The sequence below is a fragment of the Pristis pectinata genome, chromosome 16 (genome assembly GCF_009764475.1).
Source record: "Pristis pectinata isolate sPriPec2 chromosome 16, sPriPec2.1.pri, whole genome shotgun sequence".
NCBI classification, from domain to species: Eukaryota; Metazoa; Chordata; class Chondrichthyes; order Rhinopristiformes; family Pristidae; genus Pristis; species Pristis pectinata.
Window position 1 is genome coordinate 3306833 of NC_067420.1, and position 22184 is coordinate 3329016.

Consider the following 22184-nt stretch of genomic DNA (forward strand, 5'->3'; position numbering starts at 1 on the left):
CTCGAACGTTAACCCCAAAACTAAACTCTTCGTGTGTGTGTGTGGCAAAGTCCAAACTTCCAGTTCCGGAATGGTTCTTAAAGTTCAGTTCCGCAAGCCATAAGGTGAAACATGAGCAAGGGCTTCTTCAACAACCACCGTTGTCTGAAGATAAGATGTAGATGTAGAAAAACATAGAGAGAGTACATACGAAATCCAGATGTTCCACGATGGAACCCAAACGACACTTCAGTGTTTACTCGGTAGTGACTTCCTCACCCCCGAAAAGCATCCGAACCGTGGTCGTCCACACACAAATACCTGTTTCCTTCTACAGGTCAGCAACAAAGTGAACTCCACCGGATTACTTCCAACTTCCATACATGGATTTCAGTGGCAAACACAGTTATTGTTTCTCATCCATCGATAGAGAAAACAAGCAGGCTGGTGTCTCTCTCCCTTCTCTCTCTCTCTTTCTTCTTCTGACTTCTTCAACAACGTCATTACGTCCTTTATCTTCTATTGACGTAAGCACGCCCCACACACACATACACACACACTCTCTATCTTAAAGGGACTTTCACTGAGTCCATAACACCTCCCACCTAAAAAAAAAATTTTCCCAAGAAAATTTTAACCGCGCATAGAGTTAGTAATGTTAATAATTATCATGCTACACAACTACAGACTATCAGATTAGTACAGATACATGTTTCCCATTTAACATCGGGAAAGACAATCAGCAATCACATATCTTTGCCTTTAATGTGAGTTATCATGAGATCAAACTCTTGCAAAATTAAACTCCAGTTTAACAGCCTTCTGTTCTTGTTTTTGACTCGGCTCAGAAACACCAATGGGTTATGATCTGTATACACAGTCAATGGTTTCTGAGCGGTGCAAACATATACACTGAAATGTTGCAAGGCTAAAACAAGCGACAGTAATTCTTTCTCTATGGTGGAATAATTCTTTTGATGCTCATTAAATTTCTTTGAAAAGTAAGCTACAGGATGGTCAATATCATCAAGGTCACCCTTCTGCAACAACACAGCTCCTGCAGCTTCATCACTGGCATCTACTGCTAATGAAAATGGCTTTTCAAAGTCAGGTGTTCTGAGCACAGGATAGTAGCATAAAATGGCTTTCAGCTTCTCAAATGCTTCTTGACAAGAATCTGTCCAAACAAACTTTACTCCCTTCTTCTGAAGATTAGTTAGGGGAAGAGCAATATCAGCAAAATTCTTACAAAATTTTCGATAATATCCAACCATTCCCAAAAATCTTCTAACAGTCCTCGTACCTGTGGGAATAGGGAACTCAGATATTGCTTGAACTTTTGCCTGAACAGGAGCTTGCTTGCCTTGACCTACAACATAACCAAGATACGTCACAGTGGCATGGCCAAATTCACTTTTAGCCAAGTTAACTGTAAGGTTAGCCTTGGAAAGTCTTTCAAACAACCTTTCTAACGCAGAGATGTGATCTTCCCATGTATCATTCCCAGTCACTAAGTCGTCAATGTAGGCATCTGTATGTTTTAACCCATGAATCACTGAATTAATCATTCTTTGAAATGTTGCCGGAGCATTTTTCATTCCAAATGGCAAAACATTGTATTCATACAATCCAGAAGGGGTTACAAAGGCTGAAATTTCCCTTCCTCTATCTGTTAATGGAACACACCAGTACCCTTTTAATAGGTCAATCTTTGTAAGAAATTTTGCCTTTCCCACTCTGTCTATGCAATCATCCACTCTAGGAATAGGGTAAGCATCTGACTTTGTTACAGCATTCACTTTCCTGTAATCTGTGCAAAATCTAACAGTTCCATCAGGTTTAGGTACAATAACACAGGGCGAACTCCAATTTGAAGTAGAATGTCTAATAATATCATTTTCCAACATGTATTTGATTTCCTGATCAACAAGTTTACTTTTTTCCACATTCATTCGATATGGGTGTTGTTTGATTGGTTTTGCATCCCCAACATCAACATCATGGGTAATTATCGATGTTCTGTTTGGAACATCTGGGAACAGATTTTTAAATTTTAAAATTAATTCTCTCATCTGTTGTTTTTGTGAAACTTGTAAATGGTCCAACTTCGTTTCAAGGTTCTCCATGATATTTTGGTTTTTCAGTTTCGATGGAACAATATTTGGTCTAAATTGGCCTTCCTCAACATCAACATCAGGCATTCTAGAAACAACCTTTTCACCATCCACCAAGGCCACAACTGAATCCCTCTCATAATAAGGTTTTAGCATGTTTACATGACAGAGTTGTGTTTTCTTGCGTCTATCTGGTGTTTTGATTATATATGTTAGATCAGTCACTCGAGATTCAATAACATAGGGTCCAGAAAAACGAGCTTGCAAGGGATTATTTTGGCTAGGGAAAAATACCAACACCTTTTGCCCCACTGCGAATGTCCTAGGCCGAGCACGTCTATCAAAATATGTCTTCATTCTTATCTGGCTTGTTTTCAGATTCTCTCTCGCTAGCTGGCAGACTCTCTCCAACCGAGTTTTAAATTTTTGGACATAGTCCAACAGACTCAAGTGAACTTCCTCATTAACCCATTGCTCTCTCAACAACTCCAAAGGTCCTCTCACCCGATGTCCAAACACAAGCTCAAACGGACTAAATCCTATTGACTCCTGGATCGATTCTCTAACGGCAAACAAAAGTAAATGGATACCTTCGTCCCAATCCTTGGTGTTTTCAAAGCAATAAGTCTTCAGCATATTTTTGAGAGTAGAATGAAATCTCTCCAGAGCTCCTTGAGATTCTGGGTGATATGCAGATGATACAATCTGCTTTGCTCCCAGCTCATAGACTATTTGTTGAAAAATTTTTGACATAAAATTACTACCTTGATCAGATTGGATTTCTTTTGGCAAACCAAACAAGGTAAAAAATTTTACAAGAGCCTTTGACACCGTCTTGGCCTTAATATTTCTAAGGGGTATTGCCTCTGGAAATCTAGAAGTGGCACACATGATGGTTAACAAATACTGATTTCCAGTCTTAGACTTTGGTAAGGGGCCAACACAGTCCACAATCACCTTCGAAAAGGGTTCACCAAAAGCAGGAATTGGTTTCAATGGAGCCACAGGGGGTTTTTGATTTGGTTTACCTACCATCTGACATGTGTGGCAGGTTCGACAAAACATCACCACATCTTTTCTCAAACCAGGCCAATAGAATTGTTTCAAGATCTTCCCTACAGTTTTATTCACACCAAAATGACCACCCAAAGGCATACTGTGGGCCAGGTTTAAAATCTCATCCCTATAAACTTTTGGAACAACAACCTGATGAATAACTTCCCATTCCTCAGTAACAGGAACATGAGGAGGTCTCCATTTCCTCATTAACACTCCATTTTTGACATAGTATCCAGTTGGCACCTTTTCAATCTCCTCACATGAGAGAGCTTTTTCTTTCAATTCTGTCAACTCAGGGTCCTTTGTCTGTTCCACCATAAAATCCTTCCTCGACAAAGACAAATCTTTAAATTCAGGCTCACTATAAGGATGTTGATCCTCCAGTGAAGACAGAAAAGTCTCAGATAAGGCATCAAAATTTTCTTCCTGTTTAGGACTGTCACAAGGAACTACATCAGACTGCACCGGACTGTCTGTCTTGGCTAATTCTCTAGCTCTAGCTCGAGTCACCGCACATGATGGGTAAACATCTGGATCATCCTCAGACTCATCAATCCTTGGTTTGGTTGTTAACCGTACCACAGGATCACTTTCTCCATTTGCAAGGTCATTTCCCAATAACAAAGAAACTCCTTCCACTGGCAAACTAGGTCTTATCCCTATCTCGACTGGTCCTTCTACGAACTTTGACTTTAAAATCACCCTGTGAAAAGGGACAGACATGGTCTCACCTGTAATGCCTCGTACTAGATTTACTTCACCAGTGTCACTTTCTTCACCAAAATTTAAAACACTGTCCAGCAAGAGAGATTGACTAGCCCCAGTATCTCTAAGAATTTTCACTGGCACCTGGGGTGACTCATCATTCAGTGAAACAAAACCCTCTGATACATACGAACGGAATTCTTTTCTCACCTCCTCCAACTTTTCCACTTTTCCCTCTTGCAAGGACTGATCTTTAACAGCATCTCCTAAACCTTTTTGATTTTTAATTGCCTGAAAGCAAGCATTGGGCCCAGCTTCCTTCTTTTTCTTCAAAAGGGCACAATTAGATATCACGTGGCCAGGTTTCCTACAGTAATAACAAGTACGCTCAACAGGTTTCTCCAGCCCTGGCTTCTTTTCATCTTTTCCTTTTTGATTACCTCCCAATTTAATCTCCGGTTTACCTGGATTGTCTTTGTAACTCTTTTGAAAGGTTTTAGGTTGTCCCCATTTGGATTTATGGGTTAAAGCATAATCATCTGCCAACCTAGCAGTTTCTTGTAAAGTTTCCACTGCCTTTTCATTTAAATATGTTGTTAATTCAGCTGGAACACATCTTTTAAAGTCTTCCACCAGTATCAATTCTGTCAATTTATTGTAATCCCCATCTACATTTTTAGCCAGGCACCATCGTTCAAAACATATTCTCTTTCCATTGGCAAATTCCATATAAGTCTGATCTGCAGATTTCCTCAAGTCTCTGAATTTTTGTCTATAAGCCTCAGGGACCAATTCATAGGCCTTCAAAATAGCTTGTTTTACCTTGGTATAATCAGCTGCATCCTCAACAGACAAAGCAGAATAAGCTTTTTTGAGCTTTACCTTTAATCACACTCTGTACCATAAGAGCCCATCCTTTCCTTGGCCAGTTTGAACTCACAGCAACCTTTTCAAAATGTTGGAAATACTGATCAACCTGATCTTCTTCAAAAGGAGGGACTAATCGAACCTCCCTGCTGGCTGAAAAACCATCATCAGAATCAGATTCCGAACTCCTACGCTTCATTTGTAACTCATGCTGCCTCTTTTTCTCCTCGTTATCCAGCTCCATCTGCTTCATTGCTAGATCAGCCTCTATCTTCATCTGAGTTAGCTTTTGTTCGGCCTCTAATTTCTTTTGTTCGGCCTCTAATTTCTTTTGTTCTCGTTCAGCTTCTATCTTTAACTGGGTTTGCTCTCGTTCAGCCTCTATCTTTGCCAGCTGCACCTGTGCCTCAGAAATTGCTATTTCACTGCCAGGAAACTGTTTTAACACTTCCTTCTCAAACACCTTCTTTTCCACATAATGGCCAGCTATCAATCTCTGAATATCTGCCTTTCTCATAGACTGCTTTACTTCTGTAAGGTTTAGCCTTGTAGCAATCTTTATCAAATCATCCTTTTTCGCCACCTCCAATCCCTTTTGGGTTGGTGACTCCAAAAATGCCTTAATATCCATTGCTGCTGGTTTCCACACACACAAGCCAATTAAAAAGAATTTATCAGAGCTCCCTCAAAAATCTTTGGATTGAATCTCGAACAAATTTCGTCAATCTGGGGTACAATCCCAGACGACACTCGTTAACCTTGGGAACTATCCCGGACGAGCCCCCAATTTTGTCACAAACCAGCAACAAAAGAAACACACTGAGCATGATTCAGTGTTAAAAACTATTTTATTAATCACTACTTATGATAATACGTAAAATAAAAGTAAAAATGTTAGTATGTTAGAATTCAAGAATGTTAAACCTCGAACGTTAACCCCAAAACTAAACTCTTCGTGTGTGTGTGTGACAAAGTCCAAAACTTCCAGTTCCGGAATGGTTCTTAAAGTTCAGTTCCGCAAGCCATAAGGTGAAACATGAGCAAGGGCTTCTTCAACAACCACCGTTGTCTGAAGATAAGATGTAGATGTAGAAAAACATAGAGAGAGTACATACGAAATCCAGATGTTCCACGATGGAACCCAAACGACACTTCAGTGTTTACTCGGTAGTGACTTCCTCACCCCGAAAAGCATCCGAACCGTGGTCGTCCACACACAAATACCTGTTTCCTTCTACAGGTCAGCAACAAAGTGAACTCCACCGGATTACTTCCAACTTCCATACATGGATTTCAGTGGCAAACACAGTTATTGTTTCTCATCCATCGATAGAGAAAACAAGCAGGCTGGTGTCTCTCTCCCTTCTCTCTCTCTCTTTCTTCTTCTGACTTCTTCAACAACGTCATTACGTCCTTTATCTTCTATTGACGTAAGCACGCCCCACACACACATACACACACACTCTCTATCTTAAAGGGACTTTCACTGAGTCCATAACAGCACACACTTGCCTTTGACTAAGTGGAGGGCTCATCCACTGAGTAGACCTCAGACATAAGAAAGGTGCAATCACTGATGGGGTTATACTGTAGGCCTCCCAATAGCCATCGGGAGATAGAGGAACAGATATGTAGACAGATTATGGAAAGATGTAAAAGCAACGGAGTTGTTAAGAGCAACAGGGTTGTCACAGTGGGTGACTTTAACTTCCCCAATATTGACTGGGATTTCCTTATTGCAAGAGGCTTAGACTTGGCAGAAGTTCTTCAGTGCATTCAAGAGGGTTTCCTGAAAAAGTGCGTGGATAGTCCAACTGGAGGAGGGACCATAGTGGACCTTGTTTTGGGAAATGAGCCTGGACAGGTGACTGGCCTTTCAGTGTGAGAGCATTTTGGGAACAGTGATCACAACTCCTTAAGTTTTAAGATAATTATGAATAAGGATAAGTTTGGACCTTGTGGAAAAGTACTAAATTGGGGGAGGGAAAATTACGACATTATTAGACAGGAGCTAGTGGGAGTTAATTGGGAGAAGCTGTAATTGGGCAAGTCCACATCTGACATGTGGGAGTTCTTTAAAGACCAGCTGATCAGAGGTCAGGACCAGCATGTTCCAGTGAGGAGGAAGGACACACTTGGCAAGGTAATGGCACCTTGGATGATGAGAGAGGTTTTGAACTTAGTCAGAAAGAAAAAGGAAGCATATGTAAGTTTTAGAAAGCTAAAATCAGTCAGGGCTCTCGAGGAATATAAAGAAAGCAGGAAAGAACTCAAGCAGGGGATTAGGAAGGCCATGAGGGTCCATGAAATGCCCTTGGCAAGAAGGATTAAAGAATCCCAAGGTATTTTATATTAAAAACAAGAGGATAACTAGGGAGAGAGTAGGACCACTCAAGGTTAAAGGAGGGAATTTGTGCCTGAAGTCAGAGGATAGGGGTGAGGTACTAAATGAGTACTTTGTATCAGTGTTCACCAAGGGCCAGAGTTCTAGTGAACAAATAACTCGGAAGGGAAATTGGGCTTTAAACAAAGTAAGACTTGGGAGTGGGGTGATGTCCTCATAGAGTCATAGAGAGATACAGCATGGAAACAGGCCCTTTGGTCCGTTGAGTCTGCGCAAACCACCAATTACTCATTTACACTAATTCTACATTAATCCCATTTTTACATTCCTGGCACATCCTCATCACCTCCTCCCAGATTCGACCACTTACCATCATCACTAGGGGCAATTTACAGTGGCCAATTAAACTATCAATCTGCACATCTTTGGAATATGGAAGGAAACTGAAGAACACGGGGAAAGCCAATGCAGTCACAGGGAGAACATGCAAACTCCACATAGACGGCTCCCAAGGTCAGGATTGAAACGGTGGGGGGGGGGGGGGGGGGTCCCTGGTGCTGTGAGGCAGTAGCTCCACTCACTGTGCCGCTGTACTGCCCACCGGTGGAGAGAAATCTAGAATTCTAAAGAGAAAAATACAAGGAAACAGTGCAGGAAAGGGAGGGGATACTCCCAATGAGATCAACATTTCCAACTACTCAGTATTGCTCTTCACATATAGAGAAATAGTTTACATTATGTAAAATAATAAGTAGTTTCAGTTGAAAGAAGTTACTTCAGACATTGTGAATAAGCTTTGCAGATGGTGGCACAAACCGTGACTTGCCTTTGAATAAGAAAGAACTTGATACTTCAATAAAGCTCACAATGAGAGAAATCATTCCAAATACTCTAGTACTACCTCACACTAAGATTAGTTTTACATTATGCCACACAATTAGATTAATTTGATGGAAGTTATTTCCTACAGTGCGAATGAGTTTTGCAGAACGACCTCTCCATTAGATGCCTTTGAATATGATAGAACTTCTTCATAGTTCAATGGTTATTGGCTAAACAGAGCAGTGTCTTAGAATCAGATCAACCATTCCACCTACTCTAGCACTGAGCTTCACATAAAGAACAGTTGCTTACAACTGGTCATACAACAAACAGATTGAGTTAGTGGAAGTTGGAATTGGAATTGATTTATTATTGTCACTTGTACCAAAGTACAGTGGAAAACTTGTCTTGCATACCATTCATACGAGGTAGATTGTGAGGTCAAGAATCCATTTTATTGTACCAGGGGACTGTTCAATGGTCTTGTAACAGTGGAATAGAAGCTGTCCTTGAGCCTGGTGGCACATGCTTTCAGGCTTTTGTATCTTCTGCCCAACGGGAGAGGGGAGAACAGAGAATATCCGGGATGGGTGGTGTCTTTGATTATGCTGGCTGCTTTACCAAGGCAGTGAGAAGTATAGACAGAGTCCATGGAGGGGAGGTTGGTTTCTGTAATGTGCTGAGCTGGGTTCACAACTCTCTGCAGTTTCTTGCAGTCCTGGGCAAAGCGGTTGCCGTACCAACCCGTGATGCATCCAGAAAGGATGCTTTCTATGGTGCATCAATAAAAGTTGATGAGTGTCAAAGGGGACATGCCGAATTTCTTTAGCCTCCGGAGGAAGTTGAGGCACTGGTGAGTTTCCTTGGCTGTGGTGTCGATATGGTTGGACCAGGACAGGCTGTTGGTGATGTTCACTCCAAGGAACTTGAACCTCTCAACCCTCTCGACCTCAGCACCGTTGATGTAAACAGGAGCGTGTGCACCGCCCCCCTTCCTGAAGTCAATGACCAGCGGACATTGAGGAAAAGGTTGTTGTCATGACACCATGTCACTGATCCCTCTATCTCCTTTCTGTACTCCGATTCATCATTATTTAAGATACAGCCCACTACGGTGGTATCATCTGCAAACTTGTAGATGGGGTTGGAGCAGAATCTGACCATGCAGTCATGAGTATATAGGGAGTAGAGTAGAGGGCTGAGGACGCAGCCTTGTGGGGCTCTAGTGTTGAGAATAATCGTGCCAGAACTATTGCTGCTTATCCTCACTGATTGCAGTCTGTTGGTTAGGAAGTCAAGGATCCAGTTACAGAGGGAGGTGTTGATTCCCAGCTCTCGGAGTTTGGTGATGAGTTTGCTTGGAATTATAGTATTGAAATTACTTCATCTACTCTGAGTGGACTCTGCTGATGGTGGTGCACTCACTGCTGGAAGCCTTTCAACAACATTGTTACTTCATGCTACAAAAGCTATTAAATAAACAGAGTTAAGTGTCGTAATTAGGTAACTTATTCCATCTACTCCAGTAATGCTCTTCACAAAAAGGGAAGTAGTTTGCATTCTGCCATAAAACAAATAGTTTCAGTTGAAGAAAGTTATTTCATACTTTGTGAATGAGCTTTGCAAATAGTGCCAACTCTCTGTAAGACTCCTTTGAATAAAATAGAGCACTTCATACTTCAGTAAAGCTTGCAATGAGATAAATAATTCCAACTACTCCAGTATTGTTCTTCACAGAAAGAGAATCAGTTTATATTCTGTCATACAACAATTAGTTCAGCTGATGGAAGTTACTTCAATTGTTGCAAGTGAGCTTTACAAATAGAGGTACATTCTCCCTTAGATGCCATTGAATAATTGAGTACTTGACTAGTACTTGAATAGCTATTAACTAAACAATCTTACAATGGGATAAACCATTACAACTAATCCAGTATTGCTCTTCACATTAAGGGGACTCGTTGACATTCTCTTATTCAACAATTATTTCGGCTGTGAAATATCAAAGAATGCATTTTCAGCACGGATTTCATAATATTAGAGTTGATAAAACGAGTTGAGCTGTGTGTAAACAAGAACCGTCAGTTTTTGGACCTGCAAGGAAGCTCACTGCAGGCAAATTCTGCATGTGGCACCAGTGTTATCATCAGTTGAGTTTCACACCAGATAGAGTCACAGAATCACAGAGTCATACTGTACAGATACAGGCCCTTCAGCTCACTGTGTCCATGCCAACCATGAGCTCCATTTACCCACATTTGCTCCATCGCTTTCTATGCCTTGGCAAGTCAAGTGCTTGTCTACTGTGAGGGGGAATGAAAGTACCGCTGAAGAGTGAGGAGATGAATTCCCTAAGGCATCAAAATTGCTCTACCCTGGGTTAACCCCATGCCAATAGCACTGCAGCAATTATTTGGAGTTGTGTGAATACTGCGTCTGTACTGCATGAGAATGATGACAGAACATAGAACATAGGACAGCACAGGAACAGGCCCCTCGGTCCATGATGTAGTGCTGATCTAATTAAACTAGTAATTAAATGATTAACTAAACTAATCCCTACACAATGTCCCTATCCCTCAATTTCCTGCACATCCATGAGCCTATCTAGAGCTTCCTGAATGCCTCTATCGTAGAGAGTGGTGGGTGCCTGGAACGCGCTGCCTGGGGTGGTGACGGAGGCAAGTATAATGGAGGCATTCAAGAGGCTCTTAGACAGGCGCATGAATGTGCAGGAAATGTAAGGATATGGATATTTAGACGGAAAGGATTAGTTTGCTTGGGCATTTGATTACTAATTTAATTAGATTGGCACAACATGGTGGGCTGAAGGGCCTGTTCCTGTGCTGTATTGTTCTATGTGCTATGTATCTGCCTCCACCCCCACCCCTGGCAACACATTCCAGGCACCCACCACTCTCTGTGTAAAAAAACTTGCCTCACACATCTCCTTTGCACTTACCCCCTCCCACCTTAAACGCATGCCCTCTGGTATTAGACATTTCAACCCTGGGGAAAAGATACCAGCTGTCTACTCTATCTATGCTTCTCATAATCTTATAAACCTCTATCAGGTCTCCCCTCAGCCTCCGCCGCTCCAGAGAAAACAACCCAAGTTTGACCAACCTCTCCTTATAGTACATGTCCTCTAATCCAGGCAGCATCCTGGTGAACCTCTTCTGCACCCTCTCCAAAGCCTCCACATCCTTCTTTTAATGGGGTGACCAGAGCTAAATGCAGTACTTCAGATGCGGCCTAACCAAAGTTTTATAAAGCTGCAACATAACTTCCTGACTCTTGAACTCAGTGCCTTAACTAATAAAGGCAAGCATGCCGTACACCTTCTTTACCACCCTATCGACCTGTGCGGCCACTTTCAGGGAGCTATGGACTTGGACCCCAAGATCCCTCTGTACATCAACAATGTTAAGGGTCTCACCATTAACAGTGTACTGTTTGATCTCCCAAAGTGCAACACGTCACTCTTGCCCAGATTAAACTCCATTTGCCATTTCTCGGCCCATATCTGGAACTGATCTATATCCTGCTGTATCCTTTGGCGATCTTCTGCGGTATCCACAACACCACCAATCTTTGTATTGTCTGCAAACTTGAACAGCTTCATACTTGATAGTCATTATTGCCTAAGAAGGATTCACAGCCATGTTTGACAGTTATTTCATGGTCAACTAATAATTATGCTTCAGGGAATTAAAAGGTGTCCTTTGGATCAGAGGTGATTTCCAGAAGAGTTCTAATCTGATGATGAAGAATGCAGACTATGTTGAATTCATCCAGGTTTCCATTTTTCCAAAGTGTTGCTCATGGTTGGCCCGACTGTCTCATTGTCAGGACCTGGAGGGGTAGATTTGTCAACAGGAAGCTGCAATCCTGCCCAATGTATTGCTCTAGTAATTGGGGTATCCACAACTAGTCTGTAACAGAATAATTGATAGTGAGGATTTAACTGGTAAAATTACAATATTGCCCCAACGTTGGAATGTCTGTAATGTGGACTTCTGCAGAAAGATGTGTGCTCAATATCACACATACAGAACCTTCTAGCATTTCTCATGGAGGACTGCAAGCATGTACTTTAGTTCTATATGGGTCAGGCACTCAAGTGATCAAAGTAAAGCTGAGTACACTTTCGTCTTCACTGCCTGTTCTTTGAAAACAAATTTATCTCATTTTGCTTTCTGTTATATATCAATGCATCAACATTGGAGGATTAAATATTTTGCCACAATCAGTTTCTCTGGTGATAATCGAGGGTCGACTTCTGAGAAGTAGATTGAACAGCAGATTGCAGCAGCGATCTCTTCTCATCATCCCCGCTGAGTGCCAATGGCAGTTTCTATCAGCGACCTTTTGAAACAGTCCTAATGCTCAAACAAAGGAAATAATTACATCGCTCCAACAAGGCCTCTACAACTGAGCAAGTCAGAGAAAGGCAGCTTTGACGATACACCGCTCCCTCTGTCCTCATAGAGTCACACAGCACCGACACAGGCCATTCGGCCCGCTGAGTGCGACACAAATCCCATTTTATTCTCCTGAATTAAACCATCAGCCTGGTTGACGGAGCCTGCGCCTGAAACTCAGAGAAGAGTGCTACCACTGAGCCAACACTGAAAGCAAAGGAATAATGTTCACCTACAATTTAGGGGAAAAAACAATCGCGTGTTCTGCTGCATTCTTGGTGAAACCACTTCTCACAAACAATTAAGCTAAATTGTAGAATATGATCTCAGAACATCCATGCAATGCATCAGAATTTAATCCGTTCAATACCAACAACCGGCATCAATGCAGCGGGACGCCTCAGCCGGCGGTTAAACATTTTAACGGAGTAGGGTTAGTAAAGCTCTCTATTCTTGGGTTATCACTTTCGTTTTCAATCTGTTGTTCGGATTTTAGGTGAGGACACCCGGAAGGATAGGTGTAAGAATTGGAAACAAAAAAGTGCAGTGAACATCGAGGCCGGGTTTTATTGAACAGCTGCAGTCGTCGGCTGTCCCCGGTTCCCACAGCTGGAACATAATTCCCTCTCCGTTCTCTGCCGGTGCCCGCTTGCTGAGGTGTCCACCTGGAGAAGGAGAGCCGGTTGGCGGCTCCCACTCGCCTTCTACCCCCGGGAGGCGGCAGCACCGGCACATCGGGAGCTGGGGGCCGTGTTTGTGCGGGCAAGCTGCCCGGCGTCCTGCTTCCAGTTCGGGCACTCGGGGACGTGGCAGCCGGGCTTCCTCGGCAGTTGGCGGGCGGCCGGCGGAGGACCGGGGCAGCTGATGGGCTGCAGAGTGTAAGTCACGTCCTCACTGGCGTGTGGGTTCTTGGCGGCCGGCACAGCAGACGGGCAAGGTTTTTTGGTCTGGATTTTCAGAATCCGATCATTGCAGATGCTGAAAGTTAATGCATCAGTCCCAATGCCCGAAGGGAGGTTAATTTCGTTCGAAAAGCCGCGCAAACTTAAATTCACGGCGCCTTTGGCATCCCTGAATCTCTCCACGTGTTCTCCATAAACAGACACTCTCCCATCCTGGATCTTCACGGCCAGCTCCTCGGGAGAGACCCCGCTTAGGTTGACCAGGTAGGAGAACTCGGGAGGGTCGCTGGCGGGCTGCATTGTGAATTGTCGGGCCGTCCCTCAGCTCCGCGCACAGGTTCTCTCAGGCGCTTCACCCTTTGTCTGTCGCGTCCCCGGTCTCCCGCAGGCGGCCGTGTCTCAGCCAGCCTGTTCCTTACGCCACAGCTGCATGAGTGTGAGATCACACACCCCTGGGCGCCTCAGTGATGCAACGTGAAATAAAGTCGTGGTATTGTTTGTTTACTAGTATCACGGAAGGAAGGTAGCCCGGGCTCTGTTTAGAAAGCGTTTTAAACTGAACAAACTGAACTCACCTACTATTTCATTAAACTTGCATGTTTAGACTTGATCGTTAATGAAAGTTGAAATCAATGAAATGTTACTGCAAGTTAAACTCGCTACTTAACGGATTCCGTCAAGACTCATTCAACTGGCGCCGTGCAAGTGTTCCCACTCCAGTGACAGAACAATTCGGAATTAAACTCATCTGTAATTAAATCTTGGGCAAATAAAATGTGCCGTGCTTTCAATTTCCAGCCTAAAGTTTCATAAGTCTTTTAGCACAGGCAGAATTGCTGTGCTGTCATTAAAACTTAAAAGCGAAATACCAACATTGTAAAGGGAGCAGAAAATATTTCTATTTACACCGTGTGAAGAAGTGCTATTTTCTGCGCTATACCCTTCAATGTTACGTTTTCCTGATTGTCATGGGCAATCCTGTTTACTGTGACTGTGACATCACACCGGTTTGATTGCGGCATCACACACAGATACTTCAGTCCATGACACTCACCACGGACAAAGTTAGTGGGATCATTCCTTTGTACGGATCAGGGAAGGAGTGAGAGGCCAGCTTTCGGGGATCACCAATATCATTTCATCAGGTAAGATTCATTTTATTGACCAAATTACTTATGGTTAGTTCCTTCTGCATCGAGACTGTTCCACGAATTAGGATATTAATAATATGATATACGATTACTAAACGAGGACTAAATGAGGACAACTCAAGGAGATGGAGGCCGTGAGTTTTTCCGCTTAGCCAACGCTACAAAAGAAACGTCCATGGCGTGCACATTACACGTGGAGAGATTCAAGGATGCCAACGGCGCCGTGATTTCAGTTTGCGCGGCTTTTGGAACGGAATTAACACCCCCCCCCCCCCCCCCCCCCTTCGGGCACTGGCGCGGATGCATTGACTTTCAGCGTCTGCAATGATTGGATTCTGAAAATCCAGACAAAAGCCTTACCGCATCTGATGTGCCGGCCGACAAGAAGACAAGAACTCAAATGCAGCGACAGAGCCCGCCTGTGAGGACGTGAGTTAGGCTCTGTCACCCGTCAGTTGCCCCAATCCTCTGCCGCCCGCCGGTCAACTCCGGAAGATGCCACACTGTGACCTCGAAAGTCGATGAGGACAGGGCGGGAGACGTGGTTTATATGTACATCAGTAATGCGTTGGATAAGGTTCCACATGGTAGGCTGCTCTGGAAGGTTAGATCGCACTGAATCCAGGGAGAGCTGGCTAGTTGGATACACAATTGGCTTGATGATAGAAAGGGTGACAGTGGAAGGTTGTTTCTCTGACAGGAGGCCCGTGACCAGTGGTGTGCCTCAGGGGTGGGTGCTGGGCCCATTGTTGTCTGTCATCTGTATCAACAATTTGGATAAGAATGTACAAGTTTGCAGATGGCACTAAAACAGGTGGTGTAGTGGACAGTGAAGGTTATCAAAAATTACAGAGGGATTCTTGATCAGCTGGGTCAGTGGGCTGAGGAATGGCAAATGGAGTTTAATTTGGATAATTGTGAGGTGTTGCATTTTGGAAAGACAAATCCAGGTAGGACCTTCACAGCGAACGGCAGGGCCCTGGGGATTGTTGCAGAACAGAGGGACCTTCAAGTACATGGTTCCTTGAAAGTGGAGTCACAGGTAGACAGGGTGGTGAAGAAGGCTTTTGGCATGCTGGCCTTCATCAGTCAGGGTATAAAAGTTGGGAGGTCATGGTGCGGTTGTACAGGATGCTGGTGAGGCCGCACTTGGAGTATTGTGTTCAGTTTTGGTCACCCTGCTATAGGAAAGATGTTATTAAACTGGAAAGAGTGCAGAAAAGATTTACACAGATGTTGCCAGGATTTCAGGGAGAGGTTGGCCAGGCTGGGACTTTATCCCTTGGAGCGTATGAAACTGAGAAGTGATCTTATCGAGATGTATACAGTCATGAGGGGCACAGATAGGGTGAATGCACTCAGTCATTTTCCCAGAGTTGGGGTATCAAGAACTAGAGGGCACAGGTTTAAGGTGAGAGGGGAGAGATTTAATAGGAACTTGAGGTGCAACTTTTTCACACAAAGGGTGGTATCTATGTGGAACGAGCTGCCAGAGGGAGTGGTTGAGGCAGGTACAATAACGACTTTTAAATGACAGTTGGACAGGTACATGGATAGGAAAGGTTTAGAAGGTTATGGGCCAAACACTGGCAGATGGGGCTAGCTTGGATGGGGCACCTTGGTCGGCATGGACCTGTTCAGCCGGAAGGCCTGTTTCCGTGCTGTATAACTCTATGAACTCCATTACATTTTGTATCCAGCATCTATGTTTGTAATCAATACATGCTAATGGGATGAATGCCTGGACTCACCATGGACTGAAATAATTCTAAATTGTAAGTGCTACTAAATAAATTTATAAACAATGTCTATAAATGAGATGATAGATTACAATACAAAGGTTGTGATTAATTTATGCACCACTTTGATTATGAAATATCTGAAGTAATTTGTGCATTTTGGGTACATCTTTATAGAAAGGAAATTAAAGTAATAGTAACTTCATTGATCAGTCTTCCTGGAATTACAGTTATGAGAAGAGACAGTCTATTCCAATAGATTTGAGAAAGCTAAAAAGTGATTTAATACAGGGTTATTAAATGTGAGGGCTCTTGATAAACTGACTAGGGAAAATTATTTCTGCTGGTTGTGAATCTTTGGTTTTTAATTGCAGTTGAGAAAAAAAGGAAAGTGATCAAAAGAAATGTATCTCCACAGATATTTATTGGAGTGTGAAACCTGCCACAGCAAGCTAAGGAAGAAACCATTGTAACAATTATGTAAAGGCTGGATCTGTCAGAACATAAGAATATAATTTCTCTGCCATTTCCTTATTCCTCACAACAATTTCTCCTGTCCCAGTCTGTAAGAGACCCACATTAACTTTCATTAATCTTTTCCTTTCAACATATTTACAGATGCTCTTACAGTCTGTTTTTATGTTTCTTGCTAGCCTACTCTTGTAGTCTAATCTCTTTCATTTTCAGTACTTTGGTTATCCTTTGTTGATGAAGTTGAGGAAGAAGTCTGTGTGACAAGAACAAGGTCGTGGGATTAGTTCTTGATTGGTCTATAATTTTATAAATCAATAGGTAAGTGACTAGGCAAATTCAGCTTGTGTGAAAAATATAATTGAACTACATAAAATGACATCTAGCAAGTATAGCCTGTGAAGTAAACTTATCTCATTAGGTTTCGGGGTATGGTTTTGGATTGATTTACCAAAAACTGCACAGTTTTGCATCATCTGGAATGATATAGTCTCTTCAGGAAGAGATTACAACAGATGTGTGAGTCTGGAGCATTGATTGAATTGGGGTTAATTTTGACCTTCTCGTACATTTATAATTAATGAAATTAATATTACAACATGGAAAATTTGGGAGATGCATGTAAACTACTGAACCTATGGTAGATAATGGAGCTGGAGAGAATTCTAAACCCAGAATCTCTTTTGTCTTTTCTTGACCATTTCAACTTGTATCCCAAACTCTAAGTTTGGTAACTTTCCCTGAAGTGTCTCATTCATTTTCTATACCATGTTGCTTTATATTCTCTGCATTAATTTCACATCCTCCCTTTAACCCTCGAAACACAGGGCAGTTTCTCCCCCAACTCACAGTGGTATATCTGCATTTAGGTATATTCACTAAGAATCAGTCTTATTCTTTTCAAGTCTACTCCAAATCTACATAGAGAAAAAAAAGATCCCACACAGGTTCCAGTGGCATACATCAGTACCAAACTCTCATCAATTCAAAGAAAAAAATCTATTTATTCCTTTTGGTTTCTGTAAGTTTTGCTGCAACTCTTGCCACATGCATTTACTCACACTCGTTCTCCAGAATAATAACTGCATTATTTATATCAAGATTTTATTTAGTTCAAGTGAAGTTATTGTCATGTGCACAAGTATGGGAAAATGAAAAATCCGCTCACAGCAGCATCACAGGCACATAGGTACAGACAACACACAGAACATAAATTAAACATAAAATTATACCATACAGTGAAAAAACTGTGCAAAGGCAACACCATAGTGCAAAAACAAAGACAAAATCAAAGACAAGTTCATGGTAGTGCAAGAGATGGGTATGTAGTGTTCCATTGCTGAGGTAGAGTTCGGGTTGTGTAGGTAGGTTCAAGAACCTGATAGCTGTTCCTAAACCTGGTGGTGTGGGACTTCAGGCACTGTACCTCCTGCCTGATGGTAGCAGTTAGAAGACGGCACGACCCAGATGGTGGGGATCCTTGATGACAGATGCCACCTTCCTGAGGCAGCGTCTCCTGTAGAGGCTGTTAATTGTGGGGAGGCCTGTGCCTGTGATGGACCAGGCTGTGTCCACTACGCTCTGCAGCCTCTTGCATTCCTGTGCATTGGAATTGCTGTGCCAGGCCATGATGCAACCAGTCAGGGTACTTTCAATTGTGTATCTATGTTGTATCTTAGTTGGAGTATCTGGTGACATGACAAATCTCCTTAAGCTTCTAAGAAAGTAGAGATGCCTTCTTTGTGATTGCATCAATATGCTGGGTCCAGGACAGGTCATCCATAGCTCTGACAGGCTTAGCAGCAAATAAAAGGGAGGCAGTCCCTAGCGGAGTGGCTATTTTGAGAGGGGCTGTGTTGAGCTGCTGCTGGTAGGTTAAATAGTGGCTTTGGTGAACACCAGGCTTTGGTGAGGAGGCGAGCAGCACCAGGGTCAGGCGAAGTTAGGTTTTCCCTTTTTCTTAAGTCCGCTAGTTTACTAAGTGTGTGGTAATGGCAGTCAGTGGAGTGGTATGCTCCTCCTGTAAGATGTGGGAGATCAGGGAGCAGTCCTGTCCCTAATGACAACATCTGCAGAAAGTGTGTCCAGCTGCAGATCTCAGACCACATGGACCAGTTGGAGCAGCAGTTGGAGTCACTGGGGAGTATACAGGAGGCAGATAATATTATATCTGGAGGGTTCAGTGAGGGGTTTGGTGATATTCTAGGGCATGTTGAAATCAAGAAGGAGGAGGTGTTGGGGCTTATGAAGAAGGGCCTGATGGAATCTATCCCAGATTATTGAGAGAGGCAAGAGAGGAGATTGCTGGGGCCTTGACAGAGATCTTTGCATCCTCTTTAGCCCCAGGTGTGGTCCCACAGGATTGCAGAATAGTCAAAATTCTTCCTCTCTTTAAAAAGGACAATAGAGACAAACCAGGAAATTAAAGGCAGGTGAGCCTTACATCAGTGGTAGGGAACTTATTGGAGAAGGTTCTTAGGGATGGGATCTACTCGCATCTGGAAACACATAGACTTCTTTGGGATAGTCAGTGTGGCTTTGTATGGGGGCAGGGGGTCATATCCGACAAACTAAATTGAGTTTTTTCAGGAGGTGACGAAGATGATTAATGACGGTAGGATAGTGGGTGTTCTATACATGGACTTTAGTAAACTTTTTGACAAGGTCCCTCATGGTAGGTTAATCCAGAAGATTAAGGCATGTGGGATACATGGAGGCTTGGTAGATTGGATTCAGAATTGGCTTGGCCGTAGAAGATAGAGACTAGTTGCAAAGGGGTGTTATTCTGACTCAAGGTCTGTGACCAGTGGTGTTCTGCAAGGATCAGTGTGGGGACCGATGTTATAATAGGATATGAATGTTTTGGATGAAAATGCAAGTGGGCTGATTAGTGAGTTTGCAGAGAACAGGAAAATTGGTGGAGCTGTGGATGGTGAGAAACATTGTCAAAGGATTCAGCAGGATATCGACCAGGTGGAAATGTGGGCAGAGAAATAGCAGATGGAGTTTAATCCAGACAAGTGTGAGGTGTTCACTTTAGGAGGTCAGTAAGGTTGGTCAAGCAGTTTGTTTAAAATATGTTGATAGTACGTTCCTTCTAAAACAAAACACGAGGAATATGATTGGAGACTGCACCAAAGATTAATTCAGAATTTTATTAAACAGTTGCATTTTAGAGACTACTAATTCCAAATGGATGTAAAGCTAGATCTTCTGCTTTGACTAACTATTCCAGAAGTTTAAGAAACTAAATCACTTCTTTTGTAGATGTGTATTGTTTAGTTCTGGGCTGAGCCAATCTGCAGCTCTCAGTGTCTCCCAGTGCTGGGGCTGCAGGGATAATGATTCTTTGCATATTCCTGCCGGTGACCGGCCAGGTGTCACAGGGGTTCAGAATGACTGGGGACAACAGCAGAATGGAAAACTATCAAATGTAATTTCCTTTTCTTTTTTGGCACCTTTTAATCTCTGACTGCATTTAATAAGGGTGGATGATGAGACAGTTGAGCTGAGCCGGTTTGCTGGCCTTGGAATTAATACATTCTGTCGACTAGAAAATGAATCCCTTGTGGACTTTGGGGAAACTCCACTAGTATCAGTGATGGATGGTTGGGACAGCATGGATGTTGGGATGGATCCGGTGCTTCCAGCTTCATCGGAAGTCCAAGAGGTTTTGCTTGAATTTGAGATTGTACTGTCACTGGAGTCCAGAGAAGTCTCATTTGAATTGGTGGATTTTTCTGTGGATGGTGTCATGGCTCTAGTACTAGATTTTGAGTCTCTTTTCATTTTGTTGTGCATTGATTGGCTTTTTTCCTGACTCATAGGTGGTCTTCTGCTTTCTTCTTGGTGGGACTTTAAGCATCTTTTCCCTTTGCCCTGAACTTGACTTGTTGAAGATCTCCTACCTCCTTCATGTTTGTTAATTGAGCCTCTCTTCCCTTCTTCACGCACAGGGTGTCGATTTTTTGATCCTATTGAGGATCTTTTGCTTTGATCTTGCTGAAATATTGAATCTCTTTTTTCTTCACCATGGAGCCCTTCTGGGTTCATAGAGGATCTTCTACTTTCAAGGTGGAAAAGTGAGCCTCTCCTCCCTCCCTCCTGCATATCTTGAATTGGTTCTGGACTCATTGAGGGTCTCCTGATTTTACCTGGGTGGGATACCGAGCCTCTCCTCCCTTCCTCATGAATAGATTGGACTCTTTCTTGACTTATAGAGGGTCTTCTGCTTTCTTCTTTGTAGAATGGGCCTCTCTTCCCTTCCTCCTGCATATCTTGAATTGGTTCTGGACTCATTGAGGGTCTCCTGCCTTCACCTAGGTGGGGTGCTGAGCCTCTCCTCCCCTCCTCCTGAATAGATTGGATTCTTTCTCGACCTATAGAGGGTCTTCTGCTTTCTTCTTGGTCGAAGTCTGAGCCTCTCCTCCCTTCCTCCTGCATATCTTGAATTCGTTCTGGACTCGTTGAGGTTCTTCTGCCCTCAGCTGGGCGGGATGCTGAGCCCCTCCTCCCTTCCGGGTGTATAGACTGGGTTCTTTCTCGACTCAAAGAAGATCTGCGGCTTGCAGCTGGTTGCGAGACCGAGCCTCTCTTCTCGCTAATGGAGGCTCCCGCTGCAGCTGACCCCCTTCTGCTGGTATCTCCATTGGATATTAAAGATTTTCTTGATGCGATATGTGTCAAGGCTGACTCGTACAAAGAGTCCTGACTTGCCTCCGACGAACTATTTGTTGGCGATGATGCCAAATCCAGAGATGATGTTTCTTGGGAGCTCAACTTGTCCAAGGATTTCAGATGGCTTTGTCTGGGCCCTGTCTGCGTAACATATTCCTCCAGAGCGCCAGTGTTTTCCAAATAATCGGCTTCAACCAATAAAGTGTGCTTTTCACAAATGGTCAAGTTCAGCGTATCTATGTTCACCTCTGGAGGAATGTTAAACGTGTTGGAGAAGCCTTGGTAGTTTTGCCTGACCATACCATCTTCTTCCTCGAGCAACTCCACCCGCTCCCCCGTGATATTTACAGTGCGCCCAGTGATGGTCGCGTTCACGTTGTCTGGAGGAACGTCGCCCAGATTGATACAGACGACAAACTGCTGTGGAGCCTCACTTGTTGGTGAGTTCTTCAGTCCCTTTTGCAGACGTTTTGACTGTTCCCCGCTTTTCTTTAATTCCCCGGACCGCTTCTGTGCATCGCCATCCTCTGCCGACCAACGTTGCATAATTCACAGGCTTGTAACTTTCTGAAACCGGCAGTGTATTTGTTTACGCACACGATTTGCAAGCGTTTATCCACCTCTATGATGAAAACAGCTATGCACAATTACTAGTATTTGCGGAGAAATCATATTGCGCTGATCATTAAGGTAAAACAGCTCCTATGAAACTATGCGAAAAACATTCCGATGATTTTTTAAAAAATATATTAAACCAGGACCCTCTCGCAGGAATTCGTATAAGGAACAATACATTGGAAATAGTTCGTAAAATGGGAAGGAAGAAAGAAGCGGGAAATTATGTTCTGCTGGGAACCAGGACCAGCAACTTTCGCCCCAATGAGTCAAGTTTGGAATTCAGCCCGAGTTATAAAATGAAAGGTCCTATCT